Source organism: Macaca mulatta, chromosome 13, assembly GCF_049350105.2.
Source record: "Macaca mulatta isolate MMU2019108-1 chromosome 13, T2T-MMU8v2.0, whole genome shotgun sequence".
NCBI lineage: Eukaryota > Metazoa > Chordata > Mammalia > Primates > Cercopithecidae > Macaca > Macaca mulatta.
Window position 1 is genome coordinate 63,043,528 of NC_133418.1, and position 4,714 is coordinate 63,048,241.

A 4,714-nucleotide genomic window follows, 5' to 3' on the forward strand; every position below is an offset into this window, starting at 1 on the left:
TCCCCTCCAAGTCGGCAGCGGCAGTGGAAAGTGAAAATGAAAGCAGAAACCATTCTGAGCACCCTCGCTCAGGCTGGCGACCCACACTGGTCATGTAGGCTGTGGGAGAGGAAGGGAAGCGCGGGGGGCTTACAGGCAGGTGACGCTCTCAAGGGAAACCAGGAGGTGTTTCTCTGGCCGCGGCCCCGCCCCGCCCCGCCCTGCCTCCCTTGGACCCCGCCCCCATGAGTCTCCTCCCCCCATGAGGCCCCTCCTGGTTCCTGCGCCTCAGCCCCGCCCTTCACTTTCGTTTCTGAGGCCACGCCCCGTAGGACCTGACCAAGCCCGGTACTGAGGCTTCACAAGGCCTCCGCCTGTGCGGCCACTTCCTCTTCCTCCTGCCTCTCCTCTTTTTTGGGGGAGAGGGGCACGCCCTGCCGCTGGCCCACAGACCTCGTGGATGCCGCATAGAATGGCCCGAAGTAAACACGGGGTTCTTTCCCATAAGGGCCCCGTCCAGGGATGGGGGTTGAGTCACCTTCTCCCCTGTAGTCTTTGCGGTGAGACCTGTTGTGGGGTGCAGACGCTGAAAATCCCTTTGGGTTTCTTCCTCCTGGCTCACCGGCCGGACCCAAGTGATGAGAAGGGGAGTAGGGAGATGAATTGTGGAAAGAAAAGAATGCTGCTGAATTACTGAGTGCCTAACCGAAGAAAAATTGGGGAGCAAGAGCATGACGGGGCACTAAAATTTTTTGAGGAAGATTCGTTGTCAGAAAATAGAAATGGCTAGAATCATCATCAAAGTGTCAGTCATTTCAAACTGCCTTTTAATTACAGTCCTCAGGATTCCTGGTAATTACAGTACATCTAACCTCATACTCGCAAACCAAGTTCAGATGGAAATATTTAGAGAAATGCAGGCACAAAGCAGGAAATTGGGGTATTGGTGTTTTCAGAGTTCTCTTTGGATATCTCTGGGTATTGGGGGGGGGGAAGCTCCAATGAAATATATCAGACGTGATTAAAAAAAAAAAAAATGACATGAAACCACTGTCTGATTTTCCTTAGGCCCAACATCGGGTAGCATTCATAGCAAGTATTCATTGGCTGGTGGAAGCCCTTGTGATCAAAATGAAGTCAGGTGATTTAGCACATACAGTTGTTTGCCTGTGTTCTCCAAAACTGAAGAGACTTGCATTCACTTTTCTTCTAGGGAGTTTAAAGGAAACAAACGACTCACCTGCTGCAAGTGCTTAGCATTGTGCTAGAATAATTACAGAAGCTATCTCAAGCTGGGCGTGGTGGTGCACGCCTGTAATCCCAGCTACTTCGGAGGCTGAGACGGGAGGATCGCTTGAGCCCAGGAGAGATCACAACACTGCACTCCAGCCTGGGTGACAGGGTGAGACTCTTCAAAAAAAAGGGGCAAGAATAATTCAGCAGTAGTTGGTTACAGAGTGAAAAGTACTCCCACTTGATTTTTATTTTATTATCCTGGACTCGATTTTATTATCAAGTGGGATTTTTACCTGGGCTTTCAGAAGTTAAGGTAATTTGCCCAAGGTCACATGATTAGTAAATTATCAGTTTAGGATTGAACTCAGGTCACCTGTCTCCCCCAAAGCATACAGAATGCAGGTGTGTACATTTATCTAAGTGTGTCAAACTGTACAGTTAAAATGGGTACATTTAATGTTACTTATAACCCAGTTAAGTTGGTTTTTTTCAATCATGCAGAATGAGTGATGTTATAAAACTCGTCAAATAAACCACATTATGATTTCATACATGAAAGTATTTTTAAAGGCTGGGTGCAGTGGCTCACGCCTGTAATCCCACCACTTTGGGAAGCTGAGGCAAGTGGATCACCTGAGGCTAGGAGTTCAAGACCAGCCTGGCCAACATGGTGAAACCCCATTTCTACAAAAAATACAAAAATTAGCTGGTCATAGTGGCACATGCCTGTAATCCCAGTTACTCGGGAGGCTGAGGCACAAGAATTGCTTGAACCCGGGAGGCAGAGGTTGCAGTGAGCTGAGATTGTACCACTGCAGTCCATCCTGTGCAAGAGAGTAAGACTGTCTCAAAAAGAAAGTTTATGTATGAAGATATGCCTTTATTTATAACACAACTGTCAAGCGTTGTTCATTCAAGTGACCTTTCCAAACTTCAGTACAGATGTATATAAATATCAAGCAGGAAGCTACCATGGGTTAGGGTCATGAAAGTCTGTCTTGGAAATCAACCAAGCATACACAGAATTGGAAACAACATTGGAAGTATGTGATACCACACCTATCTAACAAAAACATCTTCAAAGTGCAGGGCACTGAACGGATCAGACACTTTTGCTATTGGGTATGCACAAAAGTCACCTTTCATATGTATAATATACTATGTATGGTACTAAGGATTGTATAATATACTATGTATGGTACTAAGGATGGTGATTACAAGCTGTGCAGCAGAACTTAGAAGTTTGTATTTTCAATTATACCAAGGCTGTGTTTGACTGTTTAAAGACAGTATACTGACGACTGTTTCATTTTATAATGTTCCACTTTGAAGTTTTACCAGTTTCAGAAACATCTTGAATTTAAGGCTTTAATGAAATTTTGTGAATCAAAAATTCATAAAATTGGTATTCTGAACAATCATGATTGTCCACACATATGTAGAAACAGGATACAGCATAACTCAGTTTTTCTCACAAGTGGTAAACTGGCTTTCATAGAATGGTTAAACTGATGCTAGTTGCCACCCCGGCCCAATACACGTATGTTTCTGTCGGTCAATTTAACAGCCCCTCTTATAATAATAAACTCCACAGTCCTCAAAATAGGATGTGACTGATTGGATTTCACTTTAGGAATTCTGCACAACCTTGTGTTTTCCTAGAAAATATTTTCTTGGCCAGGCACAGTGGTTCATGCCTGTAATCATTCTCTACGATTGGTCTTCCAGCACTTTGGGAGGCTGAGGCAGGGGGATGACCTGAACCCAGGAGTTTGAGACCAGCCTGGGCAACATGGCAAAACCCCGTCTCTACCAAAAACACAAAAAATTAGCCAGATTTGGTAGCGTGTGCCTATGGTTCAAGCTACTTGGGAGGCTGAGGTGGGAGGATCACTTGAACCTGGGAGGCTGAGGTTGTAGTAAGTGGAGATTGCACCACTGCACTCCAGCCTGGGTGATAGAGTGAGACCTCATCTCAAAAATAAGAAAAAACTTAAAATGTAAAAAATTTAACCAAGGCCAGGCATGGTGTCTCACATCTGTAATCCCAGCATTTTGGGAGGCCAAGGCAGGCAAATCACTTGAGGTCAGGAGTTCAAGACCAGCCTGGCCAGCATGGCAAAACCCCCTCTCCACTAAAAATACAAAAATTAGCTCGTGTGGTGGCAGGCACCTGTAGTCCCAGCTACTTGGGAGACTGAGAAAGGAGAAACACTTGGACCCGGGAGGCGGAGGTTGCAGTGAGCCAAGATCACACCACTGCACTCCAGCCTGGGCAACAGAGTCTGGGCAAGAGACTCAGTCTCAAAAAATTTCAACCAATATGTATATATAAAAGATATTCACTGCAGTGGCATATATAATGACGAAACTGGAAAACTTAATCTAAATCAACAATAGTAACATATATAGCATTGATAAGAGACTATAAACAACTACATCAAAATGTTAATTGTGGTTATTGCTCAATAGTAGGATTATGGGCCACTTAAATTTTCTTTTCACTTCAACATTTTTTCACATTCTCTATGATTAGCATTTTTTTATAATCAGGTAAATAAATACTATTTTTTAAAAAAGAAAATCCTTGGAGGGCTTAAGAAGCACTTAACTTCTTGATCATAGCTAATAGAATAAAATATTAGTGCTTATACATGGTAAATAGCAAAGAAATAATCCTAAGCAATGACTACTTTAGAAACCAGTCTCACTCTACCACCTGCTTTCATTCTTATCCTCAACTAGTTGTCAGAACTGTTTCCTGTGGTTGAAAGCCTGTTACTCCCAAAGTAGAATAGTATAAAATGAATATAGTCTAAAAGCTTACTCCTACATAGATCTAAAATGTTAACATTATTAAAAAACAATAACACAAACCCAAAAAGTAATTTTATGTTTAATAATGCTTCCTTTTTCCCAAAAAGCCTAAGAGCCCCAGAGCCTGTGCTAAATACTGTTAAAGTGCGCAAAGTGAGGGTCTTTTTAACTAAAACACTCATCTACATATATAATAAGTTTCATATGTCCTAGAAAAAGGTCTGGAAAGCTATACATCAAGTTATTAAGTCTCCAATGGTGAAATTATAAATGTTTTCAGAACATTTTTGCTTGTCAATATTTTCAGATTGTTGTACAATGGGCAAATATGGTCTTTTGTCAAAAGAAAAAGGTGTTTTAATGTCATTTTGACAAAAATAAATGCTACCTAGAGCTGTTAGAATTTGTGCCTTTTAAAAGACCTTTCTAACTTGCAAGTGGGAAAACAAGTTACTAATTACAGAATGGAGTTTTGACACACTAAGCAATATAGCTTTATATTTGGTGTCTGCCTAATACTTGGGAAGGAAAAAAAATAAGTCCTTTGAATATGTTTATGAAGCAATTTAGGAAATCTTCTTGGATAACTCAGTTGTGTCCCAACTATTTAAATAAGTAAAATGAATACCTTCCATTGGCAGTTGTATCAGTGGAGTCATACATCAATGAAAGATTTAAAACA

The 4,714-nt window shown here is 41.8% G+C and overlaps 1 long non-coding RNA gene across 1 annotated transcript; it reads left to right on the forward strand.

The window, feature by feature from the left end:
- The first annotated feature begins 294 nt into the window (after nucleotides 1-294).
- Nucleotides 295-4,432, forward strand: LOC114671826 (uncharacterized). Its single transcript, XR_003721960.2, has 2 exons — nucleotides 295-831; nucleotides 1,193-4,432. It is a non-coding gene; the product is annotated as an uncharacterized LOC114671826 (long non-coding RNA).
- The last annotated feature ends 282 nt before the right edge of the window (nucleotides 4,433-4,714 follow it).